We start from the raw sequence: 16,138 nt of genomic DNA on the forward strand, positions 1-16,138 counted from the left end.
AGATTCTCTTTCAGGAGAAGCAATGTGGTCTAGTGGATTGAGATGGTGACTGTGTCCAATCCGATTTTCTTGTGTCCACCCCAGCGCTTGGTACAGTTCCTGGCACATAGTATGTGCTTAACAGACACCACAATTATTATTCTTATTACTTCCCCCGGCGCACAGAGAAGTCAGGCAAGGACGTTGCCCACTGCAAAGTGCAGGTGCCATCTCTAGTCACATTAGCCAGCTAGAGGCAGAACCGAGACTAGAAGCCAAGCTTCCCGATTCTCAGAATAGTGCTCCATCCACCAACGCTACTGAATCGGGTACAGCCTAGGTGATGGGTAATTGAATGCGGTGGCTGATGATGGAAATCGAAGCAACAAGTGACACTGGAGGGTGAAAAACAGAAGTCTCCAATGTCTGAAAGAGCATTGCAGACAGCCTGTCTGAGTTGTTTCCTTTAGGGGGTAAATGATCTTGATTAAAAAGAAAAAAAAACTATCTGATTTCTTAGTTTGTGACATCTTCATGCAGTTGCGCTTCTGGGCCATTCTAAGTGACTCCATGCCTGATGTGTGTGAAGAAGAAAGAATCTCGTTGCTGCGGAGAGATACTGATCTCCCATCATCAAGAGCAGGGAGATTTGGCTCAATCTCTGATCTCACATCTCTCCTTCTCTGCCTTAGGTCCAATCTGTGAGTCACTACCAGGTTTCTTAACAGTTCCCAACAAGGGTGGAGGAAATTTTTCTGGGAGAACTTATGTAAGGGAAAATGCCACACCTTGAGCTTTGAAGGATAACCAGCTATTGGGAACACCCCTCTTGACCGTGACCTGAACCAGGTGATGTCTTAGACTAAGAAGTGAGATCTATTGGCTTGAAATTCCCTTTCCTTACTTAGAAATATAAGATTTCATTTTTGTTAGGAGGAGATCAAAAATGGCGAAGCGACATGACATTCCCAGGGAGCTGATGCAAATGTTAAGGAATCATTTTATAACTGTGTTGAGATTCCTTTCTTTTAGAAGTCCTTGAAAACACTAAAGGTTTGACAGAAAAACTATTCACACTATCTTTGGAATGACTACAAGCCCCCGAATGCATTGGTCTCTCCTCATCCCTAAAACACCCAGACATTTCTCTCCTGGGGCTACCATTTTGAAGAGTGGCCAATGGAGAAGAGGTAAATTTGAATCATTTAATTTACACCGATTGGAATGGGGGAGCCTATGACTGGACTGAACCAGACTGGGTTCATTTGGGAACTGGCCCTACCTAAAGAAACCGTATTTTTAGAAGCTCAAAATAGAATGGAGACTGGGCCTCAGGAAGATGAGATTTTAATTGGCAAAACACACCAACAGGCACACACTCGTACAGACGAATAAATGCACACAGAGGAGGAGGCTCAGGAAGAAACCAGTTTAACTTTGATGGAGGTGGCAGAGCTGATGCTGAGGAGGAATAGAAGGAGGAGGAGGAAGAGAGAGAGTCTGGGTGGCTAATCCTCGACTCTCTGAGCCCGAGCCTGGGAGTCAGAGGTCACGGGTTCGAATCCCAGCTCTGCCACTTGTCAGTTGTGTGACTGTGGGCAAGTCACTTAACTTCTCTGGGCCTAAATTCCCTCATCTGTAAAATGGGGATTAACTGTGCCACTTTAGAGTCAATCAGCATAGTTAATCAATGGTATTTATTGACTGCCTCCTGGGTACAAGGTCTCACAGCCAACGAGAGGTGGAGCTGGGAATAGAAGTCAGGTCCTCTGAGTCTTAGGCTCATGCTCTTTCCACTAGGTCACACTCCTTCTTGAGGCAGAGGAATAAGGAAAGTGAAGAATATACTACAGGAAATCAATCAGTCAATCACTGCTATTTATTTACTGTGTGCATAGCACTGTACTGAGTGCTTGGAAGAGTGCAATAGAGTTAGAAGATAAGATCCCCGTCCTCTAGGGGCTTACAGTCTAATAGAATTGCTTGAATACTTACTATGTGCAGAAAACTGGACTAAGCCCTTGGGAAAGTATGATAGAGTTAGAAGACACACTCCTCTATTTTAAGAGTCTTATAATGAGTCAATAGATCAGTAGTATTTACCGAGCACTTACTTTGAGCAGATGACCGTACGAAGCACTTGGGAGAGTATATCCGATCTCTGCCCACCAGGAGCTTTCAATCTAGCGGGAGGGATAGACACTAAAATCGTCTACAATCGATGCCTAGAATTCCTTAACTCCCATTCTCTCCTAGACCCCCTCCAATCTGGCTTCCGTCCCCTCCACTCTACCGAGACCGCTCTCTCTAAGGTCACCCGTGACCTCCTTCTTGCCAAATCCAATGGCTCCTACTCCATTCTGATCCTCCTTGACCTCTCTGCTGCCTTTGACACTGTCGACCATCCCCTCCTCCTCCATACCTTATCTCACCTTGGCTTCACGGACTCTGTCCTCTCCCGGTTCTCCTCTCACCTCTCTGGCCGATCATTCTCGGTCTCCTACGCTGGAGCCTCCTCCCCCTCCCATCCTTTAACTGTTGGAGTTCCTCAAGGGTCAGTTCTCGGCCCTCTTCTGTTCTCCATTTACACTCACTCCCTCGGTGAACTCATCCGCTCTCACGGCTTTGACTACCATCTCTACGCAGATGACACGCAGATCTACATCTCCGCCCCTGTCCTCTCCCCCTCCCTTCAGGCTCGCATCTCCTCCCGCCTCCGGGACGTCTCCACCTGGATGTCAGCCCGCCACCTAAAACTCGACATGAGCGAGACTGAGCTCCTCATCTTCCCTCCCAAGCCCGGTCCGCTCCCAGACTTCTCCATCACCGTGGATGGCACGACCATCCTTCCCGTCCCGCAGGCCCGCGATCTCGGTGTCATCCTTGACTCGTCTCTCTCGTTCACCCCACGCATCCTATCCGTTACCGAGACCTGCCGGTTTCACCTCTACAATATCGCCAAGATCCGCCCTTTCCTCTCCACCCAGACGGCTACCTTACTATTACGGGCTCTCGTTATATCCCGGCTAGACTACTGTGTCAGCCTTCTCTCTGACCTCCCTTCCTCCTCTCTCGCCCCGCTCCGGTCTATTCTTCACTCCGCTGCCCGGCTCATCTTCCTGCAGAAACGATCTGGGCATGTCACTCCCCTTCTTAAACAACTCCAGTGGTTGCCTATCGACCTCCGCTCCAAACAAAAACTCCTCACTCTAGGCTTCGAGGCTCTCCATCACCTCGCCCCTTCCTACCTCTCCTCCATTCTCTCTTTCTACCGCCCACCCCGCACGCTCCGCTCCTCTGCCGCCCACCTCCTCGCCGTCCCTCGGTCTCGCCCATCCCGCCGTCGACCCCCGGGTCACGTCCTCCCGCGGTCCCGGAACGCCCTCCCTCCTCACCTCCGCCAAACTGATTCTCTTTCCCTCTTCAAAACCTTACTTAAAAATCACCTCCTCCAAGAGGCGTTCCCAGACTGAGCTCCTCTTCCCCCTCTACTCCCTCTGCCATCCCCCCTTTACCTCTCCGCAGCTAAAGCCTCATTTTCCCCTTTTCCCTCTGCTCCTCCACCTCTCCCTTCCCATCCCCACAGCACTGTACCCGTCCGCTCAACTGTATATATTTTCGTTACCCTATTTATTTTGTTAATGAATTGTACATCGCCTTGATTCTATTTAGTCGCCATTGTTTTTACGAGATGTTCTTCCCCTTGACGCTGTTTAGTGCCATTGTTCTCGTCTGTCCGTCTCCCCCGATTAGACCGTAAGCCCGTCAAACGGCAGGGACTGTCTGTATCTGTTGCCGACTTGTTCATCCCAAGCGCTTAGTACAGTGCTCTGCACATAGTAAGCGCTCAATAAATACTATTGAATGAATGAATAAAATCACTTCAGTATAGGAAGAAAAAGAAAATGGAAAAATGGATATTTGGGTGAGTGAATGCTTGCAGGGCATTTCAGTCGGTAGGTACAAAAGTACTACGGGGGCTAACAGAGCAGTGAGATTCTATGATCCCCCTCCCAGAGAAACCAACTGGAGAAATTAGTAGAGGAGTACATCCCTGAAGGAAATTGATACTCCAACCCTCCCTCTCCCCTTCACTTTTGAATGGGCAAAATGACTGCCATCTAAAATGATTTCCCTGAATGTGTTTTCGATCATGGTCTTGTGCCACATTCGATTTTTAACCTTCCTAGAAAAGCTGCTTGTTTCAGAGAACACCCTGCATCCAGTGTGCTCCTGTTACTGAACTTGTGGACAATATCTTCTCTGAAGCTTCCCCTGCTTGAGGGGAAAAAAAGAAATCCTCCCTTGTCAGGAATTCCAAGGGGAAAAAAAAAGTTGTGTAATGTATTCAGCTTCACTGATTTCTCTCCCTGCTCCTGTTCTGTCTAGTCAGCACGCAGGATAGCCGTGGGCCCTCAGCCTGGAATGAGTAATCTGATAAATATGTGCACGGGGCTGTCACGGTTGGCACTCAGTCCCCTGGAAATAGTGTTGAGCAATAACGATGACGTTTGGCTTTTAGAGGAACCGGTCGGATTAAATGTGAGGAGTGACACCCTGGGCTGGAGTCTGTGGGACTGAGGGCCAGAAACAAATTTGGGGCAATGGGTGTGGTGGGGTTTGCCAAGACCAGTTGGATCCTGGGATCAAAAAGTTGGTCTGAGTTTGTTCTCTGACTCTAAGGATGCATGTCGCTTCTGAGAGTGTATCTACAATATGTACGAGGGTGGGGGCCGGGGAGCCAAGGGAAGGTTTGGTAGGAAGAGAAGGGGGATGAAATGCAGAGGAGATAAATCCTGGTGAAGCCCCAGACCTTCCCAGACCCGATTCCGGTCGAAGAGTTACTCTTTAGATGGCCTAGTGAGGATTTTTTCCTTGGCAACCGGCAGCGAAATGAAAACCGAACCGAAGTGCTCTATAATAATAAGTTACAAGTTCGACATCTGTAGCCCCGCAAGCTCCAGCCTGCAGACAGTCAGTTGGCTGTGACGATGCCAGACCGTGGAAGGAGTCGGGCCGGTCTGGCGCACGGGACCTAAAGTGATTCAGCAGGCTTCTCTTCTGAACTCAGCGTGGCTGGGCTTGCCCATGGGTCCATCCCCACGGGAGTCTTTGACCTTCCTTCCCTTCTCTTTCCCACCGCCACCTGTAGATGACGGACAGGACTCCTGTGGGAAATCCAGGAGAACACGCCTCCGGCCCAGGCCCGGTTTAATGTTTAGTTGAACTGGAACTTCTTGAGAATTCATTTACTCATTCATTTAATCGTATTAATTCAGTGCTTACCCGTGCAAAGCACTATACTAAGCACTTGGGAGAGTACAGTGTAACAAAGACACATTCCCTTCCCGAATGTATCTCGGATTCAGTTCAGCATTGTAGTTTCTCTGTGGGGAGCAGGGTAGGACAGTGTGTTGATTAAATTAAATAGTTTTATCTAATATATCTGGACAGTTGGGCTGATAATAGTGGCATTTTTAAGTGCTTACTATGTGCCAAGCACTGTACTGAGCACTGTGGTAGATAAAAGACAACCAGATTAGACACAGTCTCTATTTTACGTGTGGCTCATAGTTGAAGGAAGCGGAAGAACTGGTAATTAAACCCCATTTTACAGATAAGCTCAGTCATAGAAAAGTTAAGTGACCTACTCGAGATCACACAGCAGAAAGATGGTGGAGCCAGGACTAGGACCCACGTTTCCCGATTCCCAGGCTGATGATCTTTCTCCTAACCTATGTTGCTTTATGAAACTTTATTATTATTATTATTATTAATGATAATAATAATATTTGTTAGGGCTCACTATATACCAAACACTCCCTCCCTCTGCTCTACCCTCCCTGCCCCACAGCACTTGTGTAGATATGTACATATTTATTATCCTATTTATTTTATTAATGATGTGTATTTATCTATAATTCTATTTATTTATACTGATGCTATTGATGCCTGTCCACTTGCTTTTGCTTTGTTTCATTGTCTGTATCCCCCCTTCTAGACTGTGAGCTCGTTGGGTAGGGATTGTCTCTATTGCCAAATTGGACTTTCAAAGCGAGTAGTACAGTGCTCTGCGCACAGTAAGCGCTCAATAAATAGGAAGGAAGGAAGGAAGGAAGGAAGGAAGGAAGGAAGGAAGGAAGGAAGGAAGGAAGGAAGGAAGGAAGGAAGGAAGGAAGGAAGGAAGGAAGGAAGGAAGGAAGGAAGGAAGGAAGGAAGGAAGGAAGGAAGGAAGGAAGGAAGGAAGGAAGGAAGGAACAAAATAGGTCAGGTTCAGTCCCTGTCTCACAGCTCACAGTCTAAGTGGGAGGAAAAAAGGGTATTTAGTCTCCACTCTCTAAATGAGGAATTTGAGGTACAGAGAAGTTAAGTGAGTTGCCCAAGGTCACAGAGCAGGCGAGTGGCTGGGTTGGGATTAGAACCCAGGTCCTCTGACTCCCAGGCTCATAGTCTTTCCACTAGGCCAGGTTGCTGCTTTGCACTTCTACTGACCTCCTTAGATCTACCTCTCTTAAGGCCTGAATTATTATAGTCACCACTTCATCCAGCACCTCCTTACTCAATTTCTCCACCTATAAATTGAGGGTAAGAGGCAGCATCACCTAACGGAAAGAGCTAGGGTGGAGGTTACATTATTATACTCTCCCAAGTGTTTAGTACAGAGTTCTACCCCTCAGTAACCTTTCAGTAAATATGACTGGTTACTTGATACTACAGTATCACCATCTGAAAATGGGGATAATTATCCTTTCCGTAGCCATTGTCACAAACAGCAAAACCAATCCAGAACGATGTTCTCAAAACTGTTCTCTGCTCAGTTTTCTTTGCAACTGAAAGGGGATTGTGCAATGACCCCACATCTCACAATAATCCAGAGTTGACAGGGGTTTGAACCGAAACCTCCCCGTTGCCCCATACGTACCTGGACTTTGGATTGTGTGACTGTGTTCTTCTGGGACTCTCCTGACTCAGCTGCCTGATGACCCCTTCTCCACTTCAAACCACGCATAAAAGATCTCTCTTGGCTTCATTCCAAAGATCAAAATTTTCTATCTTTATCTCTGGAGAGATGTTTCTCCACAATAGGCTCCTGCTGATGGAATATAGGCACCCAAACAGTCACTTCGAGAAGGGTGAGCTCTCCCACTACCCTTAATGGCACGTCTAACTTTAAAGACCAATTATACCCCCTGAAGAATTACCCTTCCGGGCAAATTCAACTCCTTACTCTCTACTATCCTTCCTTCTTCCCTTCTGCTGCGATTCATAGACAAGACTGGGAGATCATGAAAGTGTCTCTGAAGTATCTCCCATTTGGGGAGGTTTTCTGAGACTGGGATATACTGGCTGGGCACTAAGGTACTAGAGTCAAGTTTTGGCTTCAGAAACGTTCCGCTAGGTTGAATGAAATTCCCGAATTTGTAACCTGTATCCTGTTCAGATACAAGCAGCGTGGCTCAGTGGAAAGAGCCCGGGCTTGGGAGTCAGAGGTCATGGGTTCGAATCCCGGCTCTGCCACTTGTCAGCTGGGTGACTGTGGGCAAGTCACTTCACTTCTCTGGGCCTCAGTTACCTCATCTGGAAAATGGGGATTAACTGTGAGCCTCACGTGGGACAACCTGATTCCCCTGTGTCTACCCCAGCGCTTAGAACAGTGCTCTGCATATAGTAAGCGCTTTAGGAAGCAGCGTGGCTCAGTGGAAAGAGCGTGGGCTTGGGAATCAGAGGTCACGGGTTCTAATCCCGGCTCTGCCGCTGGTCAGCTGTGTGACATTGGGCAAGTCACTTCACTTCTCTGTGCCTCAGTTACCTCATCTGTCAAATGGGGATTAAAAAACTGTGAGCCCCACGTGGGACAACCTGATCACCTTGTATCCCCCTGCGCTTAGAACAGTGCTTTGCACATAGTAAACGCTTAACAAATACCGCACTTTATTTAAGTCACTGAGGATGTTTTATATGATAAAAATCCATGTTAAGCACCATTATGAGTCCTGGAGGTTCCAAGGATTTGTCCTTTCATGTCCCAGGTGACCCGGCAGACTGAAATTCTGGGTAACTGCCCTGTTGGAGAGCCAAAGATTAGACCAATATTAATAGAATCTAAGCATCTCCCAATACTAAATGTTCTTGATGAATTTAGAAATGGATTTTGATCTTCAGGAACAAAGTTTTGACAGATTTCCTCTAGCTAAATGGAATAGGATAATTTTCCACAAGAAATTCAAAATATCTATCAATGTGGCATTGGTACAGCATACACACAGCAATTAACACCTACACAGAAATATGTACTCTATCTGTATTGTTGTCCATTTTCGAAGAGGGCACTAAGGACAATGAAATTCACCTTGGGGGTGGAGGGGTAGTGTGTGTGCTTGTGTGTGTTTGCTCACAGCCCCAACTATACTATACACACACAAAGGCTGACCCTTGTTGCGCTGTTATGTTTGTGACTGTCAGCACCTGGTGCTGTGTTTCCTATAGCCTCCATGTTCTTTGATCCTTATAGAATATCTGCTCCAACAGAGCTCCTTCCTCACTGATGACAAGGTGCTATTATCGCTTGCTCTAAAACGACTGATTCCCAGAACTCAACTGGAAGGCAGCACTGAAACCTATACAAATACACCACCGAGATGCCACTTGTAGAATGAGATGATGCAAGCTATTACCCTAGAATGAGATGGTGCAAGCTATCACGCTCTCTGTAAGTTGGTCGAAGACACTGAGGTGAATTCCTTTTTTTCTCCAAATGCTCTGATATGGGTCACGCTGATCTGCAGGCCAGTTTTAAGATCTCCAAAATTGGTACTTTTCAACTCTTTTTTGAATCGTGTTATGATGTGACTCTCCTCTCCTGACTACTGATTTTTTCATGTGATTTTTTTTATGGTATTTAAGCACTTACTACGTGCCAGGCACTGTACTGAGCACTGGGTGGATACAAGATAATCAGTTTGGACACAGTCCTTATCCCACATGGGGCTGACAGTCTTCATCCTCACTTTGTGGTTCAGTTAACTGAGACACAAAGAAGTTAAGTGACTTGCCCAAAGTCACTCAGAAGACAAGTGGCGGAGCCGGATTTGGAACTCAGGTCCTCTATCAGGCCCGAGTTCTTTCCACTGTGCCCCTGTTCCATTGTGAAATATTAGCAGTTCTTGGAAATTCTACCTCACTTTGGTGGATGATTAAGATTTAGTGCCATAGCTCTGAATAATTTATACTATGCTTTTTGGATTAACATTTACCTCACTAGATCTCACTGACATCCCACAGCTGTAAATCCTATTATTATTTCCTTTCCTCTCCATCCAAACTGTTTTTACTTTGCTCCAAGTATTTATCATATCACAGCTTGACTACTGCATCGGCCTCCCCATTGACCTCCTTGCCTCCTGACTCTCCCCACTCCAGTCTACACGTCACTCTGCTGCTGAGGTCATTTTTTTAATAAAATGTTCAGTCCACATCTCCCCACTCTTCAGAACGCCCCTATTCACCGCCACATCTTACAGAAACTCCTTACCATTGGCTTTAAAGCACTCAGTCCACCCCCCTCCTACCTTACCTTGCCGATTTCTTACAGCAACCCAGTCCACGTACTTTGCTCCCTTAATGCCAACTTCCGTGACGAACCTCAGTCTCATCTATCTCGCCCATGACTCCTTGACCACTTCCTCACTCTGGTCTGGAACTCCATCCCTCTTCATACATGATAGATCACCAATCTCCCCACTTTTTAAAATCACATCTCTTTCAAGATACCTTCCCGATTAAGCCATCTTTTCCTCTACACCCTCTCCCTTCTGCGGAGAGTCCCAGGATATTCACTCCACCCTCAGCCCCACAGCACGTAAGTACATATCTGTAATTTATTTACTAATTTAAATGTCTGGCTCCCCCTCTAGACTGTAAGCTTCTTGTGGGCAGGGAACATGTCTACCACTTCTATCGCATTGTACTCTTTCTCAAGCACCTAACACATGCTCGGCACACAGTAAGCATTCGATCCACACCATTCATTGATTGATTATGGGAAAATCAATCAAGCAATGATATCCACTGAGTGCTTTCTGGGTGCAGAACCCTGTACTAAGCACTTGGGGGAATACCATAGAGTTGATAAACACAATCCCTGTCCTCCAAGATCTTACAATTCCGTGAGAACTTATATCAAATTGCACAGTGCTTCTGACATTGCTTTCAGAGAGTTGATCTGAGTAAACTTCATCTACAATAATCTGTTGTATTCTTTAATGACTATGCCACCTAGAGCCATGAAGTTGAATGATGATAATTGAATTTTTGTTAAGGGTTTACCACGGGCCAAGCCCGGGGTAAATACAAGAAATTTAGGTCAGACACAGTCCCTGTTCCACAGTCTAAATAGGAGAAAGAACAGGTATTGAATCCCCATTTCCTAGTTAAGGAAACTAAGCACAGAGAAGTAAAATGATGAGCCCAAGGGTACACAGAAGGCAAGTGGCAGAGCCGGAATTAGAGCCCAGGTCCTCTGCCTCCCAGGCCAGTATGCTTTTCACTAGGTCATGCTGCTTCTCTTCTTGAGCAGGCACTGAGGAAAAATGTTTAGGGAAGAAGAAACAGAACTAAATGAATCATCTTTACCAGTGGAAGAAGCTTCCAAAGCTCTCTGAAGCAGGCTAGAGCTAAATGCCTCTCAGGTACCTAAGTCAACATCATGAGATTTTATCGAGCTTCCAACATGCACATAGCGAAGTACAGCAACACCACCTTGCCAATCCCATGAAACCTGACAAAAGGATGCTTATTGAAGCCTAAATCGTGGAATACAGAGCAAGTAGTACCAGTATTTACTGAGAGCCCCTTTGGGTGCAGTGTACTCTTCTTCTAAGCGCTTGAGCAAGTGAAACAGAATCAGGGTGCGCGTTTTCTGACCTCAGTGAGTTTGCGCTCTTAGATATACAGTTAATAATTATGGGATTTTTAAGTGCTTACTATGAAATAAAAATAATCATGGAATTTGTTAAGCGCTTAGTAGGTGTCAAGCATTGCTCTAAGTGCTGGGCTAGATACGAGCTAAGCGGATTAGTCACAGACCCTGTCCCACTTTAGGCTCACAGTCTTAATCCCCATTTTACAGATGAGGTAACCAAAGCAGAGAAAAGTGAAGCGACTTGACCAAGGTGACACAGCAGACAAGTGACAGAGGCAGGATCAGAACCCATGACCTTCTGACTCCCAGGCCCGTGCTCTATCCACTAGTCCATGCTACTTCCCTATGTTATCAGCTGTGCACTGTTCTAAGTGCTAGGGTATATACAAGATAATCAGGTTGGACACAGTCCGTGTAACACATGGAGTTCACAGCCTAAGTAGGAGGAAGGACAGGTATTGAATCCCCATTTTATAAATTAGGAAACTGAGGCATCGGGAAGTTAAATGACTTGCCCAAGGTCACACTGCAGGCAAGTTTCAGAGTGCAAATTAGGACCCAGATCCTCTGACTTTGAGCTCCATGCTCTTTCCACTAGACAACACTGTTCACTTGCCTTATTTGCTTTACACGTTTGAGGGAAAGGAGATGTTAAAACCAAGGACAGCTCACTCTCGATTTATTTGAAGAGTATTAGTTTAAAAGATTTTGAAAAGCACTGGTTTCATTCAGAACACAGGGATCCAACTCAAATCTTTGAGGACGCCCAGACGGCAAAACTGAATTTCTTGGTTCTAAGCAAAAAAGATTTTCAGGGCTCATTGGATTTCAAATATTCTTAAAAAATAGATGTTTCGATGAGTTAAGTTTAAATGAATCAGAAACACATGGGTTGAATGTCCTTTGAAATACACATGTTTTAAAAGATGGGAAAAACTTGGACAGAGAGAACTATGAGACCTGCCAAATGCAAAACATTTAGAGAAGATTTAGAGAAGGCCAGAGAATAGTTTGTTTCCTCCTCCCCTGATGAGAACCTGTGAGGTCTAAATGCTCTTTATTTGAGGGGTTCTGAGCAATAAATCTAATGGAAGCACAAATGGATGAGTCCATCTGAACATAGTGTAGAATCACATTAACGAGCAATGGAAGCACCATTTGCTTCCATCGATCCTGAATTCAGTGTGGGACAAGCATCTGGGATTGTCTCCAGAGTCAGTCATCTGCTTGGGGTTGCCAAAAGAAGTCTGATGTAGGTGGGGCCTAACATTTATGAGTTGGGAGTCGGAAGGACAGGAGACAAACACTTCCAGAGTCACATTTTGAGACGGGGGCGGTCATTATTCCCAAATTATCGTTAAAGACTCTTTCAATCTTATGCATGCATTGCATCCGTCCTATGGAGTGGAATTTTATCCCCTTCCGAAGCACGCTATTTTCCCAGTAGTATTTATTTAGCATCGACTCTATGCAGAGCACTGTACTAAACTCTTAGAGAGTACAACAGAGCTAGAAGATATGATTAAGAAGGTTACAGTCTACAGGGGGAGAGAGACACTAAAATAAATTACTGATGGAGGAGTAATAGAGTACATTAAATTTGTACGTAAATGCTAGAGTAGTTATGGGAATGCAAGTGCTTTGGAGGAAGACAAAATGAAGAAGAGAAAAGAAAACCGGGTTTGTCGATGAGTCAGTGCCCAAATTGGGGATTAAGACTGCGAGTCTGACGTGGGACAGGGACTGTGTTCAACCCGATTTGCTTGTATTCAGCTCAGCGCTTAGTACAGTGCTTGGCACACCGTAAGCGCTTAAAAAATACCACAGTTATTGTTGTTATTATTATTATTACAGGTAGGGTTTTAAACATCCCCATAAACAACCCAAGATTTTTCAATTAAAATTCTCCCAAGCTATTTTCACCGGAAACTGTAGTCACTTCAGCTCAAACAGGCTCGTCGCTAATGCCAGTTAATCTCAAGGAAAACCTCATATCCATTGGCTCCCGCAGTCCCCAGCAGGCTTTCATGAACAGATCACGGTCTTCGTAAACTGCCGTTTCTCAGTCAGTAAAATCAGAGCAAAGCAAGCTTCTCCCAGCTGAGAGCCCAGCCTTTTGCTTTAATGCTTATGTAACATCTGGATAGCAAACCTGCTCCACCTTCATAATAATTTGAGAGTCTCTTCAGCTCCTGGCATCATGCACAAGAGGGAATAGAACCAGAACTTGCTAGTGCAATTCAAATTGCTTCTATTAAACTAAGAATCTGCTAAATGATCAGCTCCTTTACAGTTTTATTGTGCTCTGAAATATTTCATCCAATTTTATTTATCTTCAGAGGGTCCAGCACCTGGCCAACAATCCTCAGGGCTTATATTGAATGGAGTCACAGTTGCATTCCTTTTGTTTCCTTATGAGCATCTCTTTATGCTCTATTACATCCTCCTTCCTATAAGTTATTTTCATGCCTTTCTCCCCCACTAATCTGTAAACTCCTTGAGGGAAGGGATTATGTCTTCCACTTCTATTGTACTGTCGCTAGTGCTTAGTTCAGTGTTCTGCAGGCAATAGGTGCTCAAAAAATTACCTTGATTGATTGAGAAGCAGCATGGCCTAGTGGATAGAGCACGGGCCTAGGAGACAGAAGGACCTGGGTTCTAATCCCAGCTCTGGCACTTGACGGCTGTGTGACCTCGGGCAAGTCACTTTGCTTCTCTGTGCTTCAGTTCCCTCACCTGTAAATTGAGGATTAAGACTGGGAGCCTCATATGGGACCGGGGCTGGGTCTGACCTGATTCACTTGCATCTACCTCAACTCTTAGTACAGTACTTGACACATAGTAAATGCTTTAGAAATACCATAAAAAAAGTTAAATGGAAAGCCTAATGAGAATTTCCATGCACATGCCCAGAGCAACTTTTGGCTCCAACAGAACCCAAGGCTGAACTCTAACTAAGCCATAGGGATCATCGTTTCCAATCTTTGAATTTGGGGTGACCCCCTCCGAAACTCAAAGTAGTCTAATACTTAAATTCTGATTAGCGTATCTGCTTTTTCAGCCAGGAGCTTTATTCATTCCGTGATGTGGGCAGGGTGGCTTAGTGGAAAGAGCTCCATTTCACCGGTCAAAGGCATAAAGCCAGTTTGCAATACATCATTAAACTCTTTCTCGTATTTTGAGATTTGCTTTCCAGAGGAGGGTCATGTTCCCCTAAAAAGCAGGCAAGGGCACTGAAAAATTTGGCTTCCATAACAGGACGATCTTGCACGCAATTCTCATTGTTATGAACAATTCGGACTAATGAGTGACCCTATCAGATGATGACAAAACATAAGCAACTATCTCTGTTGACTTGAATAATAATAGTTGCAAATAAATAATAAACATCATAACGGTGGTATTTGTTAAGTGCATATGTGGGCCACGCACAGGGGTAGATACGATACAGTCAGATCAGAAACACTCCCCGTTCCAGGTTCCTAGTCTAAGGGGAGGGAGAACGGGCATTTAATCTTCATTTTATAGATGAGGATACTGAGGTGCAGGAAAGTTAAGTGACTCGTCCAAGGACACACGGCAGACATATGGCCAAAGTGGGATTCAAATCCAGGTCTCCTGATTCCCAATCTTGTGCTCTTTCCATTAGGCCAAGCATATAACAAACGCGATGGCTGAAATATATTGACAACATAGAATTTTCAAATAGTTTTACGTAATAACGAAGGAGTCTATTAAGCGCATTCAAGACGTCAAGGACCGTGTTAAGTACTGGGGGAGATACAAGATGATCAAATCGGAGTCAGCCGCAAGGCAAAAATCTCAGTCCCCGTGTATAATGTGGGGTCTCATTCAGTCCTCCATTCAATCGTATTTATTGAGCACCTACTGTGTGCGGAGCACTGTATTAAGTGTTGGGGAGAGTACAACGTAACAATAAAGACACATTCCCTACCCACATTGAGCTTACAGACTAGAGGGGGAGCTACACATTGGCATAAACAAATATAAATAAATCGATTAGAGATATGTACTTAAGTCCTGAGCTCCTAGGAAGTTTGTGGCAATAGTGTGTGGGTGGCCAGACGGGGGACTTCCAGGAGAGGAAGCTGTGGTAGTCACCACTTCTTCCAGGTCAGTGGCTGTCGCAGCTCTCCCTTTTATAGCCTCACTTCCCCTTGGCCTGGCCGAGCCCCCCTTCCCTGAGACACTAGCCCCTCACCACTGCATATATCACACCCAACTGGCTTCCAAACGCAGGCTGCTGCTTCTTTCTGTTTTCCTTTCAATGGTATCTGGTAAGCATTTAAAATGTGGCCTGCACTGTATTGAGCGCTGGGATAGGTGCAAGTGTATCAGGTTAGATACAGCCCATGTCCCGTATGGGGCTCACGGTCTTTATCCCCATTTTACAGAGGAGATAACTGAGGCACTGAGAACTGAAGTGGCTTGCCCAAGGTCACACAGCTGACAGGTGACAGAGGAGGGATTAGAACCCAGGTCCTTCTGACTCCCAAGCCCATGCTCCAGGCACTAGGCCGCTCTGCTTGGTTATGGGGGCCGCAGGGTGGATCCACAGGAAGGGAGGTGTCGGGGAGAGGGACTTTGGTCTCCTTTTGAGTCAGTCCTGGATTTCTCTGAATAAATGAGGTGGCTAGGGGGCATCACGGCAGCTACTTGTGCTCCTTCCTGGCACAAAACTTCCTGGAAAGCACTGATCCTCTTGATTCATTTTTTTCCTCAGATAATAAGGTGTTTATTAAGTGATTAATATCTTCCAAGGGCTGTGCTGAGTGCTGGGATAAGATAATCAGAGTAGGAAGAGCAAATATCTTCTCCCCATTTTACAGTTGAGGCCCAGAGAAGTTCACAGTTGCATCAAAGTCATGCTCTAAGATCACTCCATCAATCAATTGTATTTTTGGAGCACTGAGTGCAGAGCACTGTATTAAGCATTTGGAAGAGTACAATATAACAGAGTGGGTGGGCATGTTCCCTGCCAAGATGGAGCTTGCAGTCTCGATGGGGAGCTTAGAATCTAGAGGTAAGAAGAGTCATTGTCTTCACTCCATTTGACAGATGAGGACATTGAGGCAGGAAGAGGTTAGGTGACTTGCCCAAGATCTCACAGCAGCCCAGTGGAAGAGGTGGGACCGGAACCTGGGTCTTCTGAGTCCCAACCTCCTGCTTTTTGGGATCCAGATGTTTGGGATCACGGGACTGACTGCTCTCCCTTCC

Source organism: Ornithorhynchus anatinus, chromosome 4 (genome assembly GCF_004115215.2).
Source record: "Ornithorhynchus anatinus isolate Pmale09 chromosome 4, mOrnAna1.pri.v4, whole genome shotgun sequence".
In the NCBI taxonomy this organism is placed as follows: Eukaryota; Metazoa; Chordata; class Mammalia; order Monotremata; family Ornithorhynchidae; genus Ornithorhynchus; species Ornithorhynchus anatinus.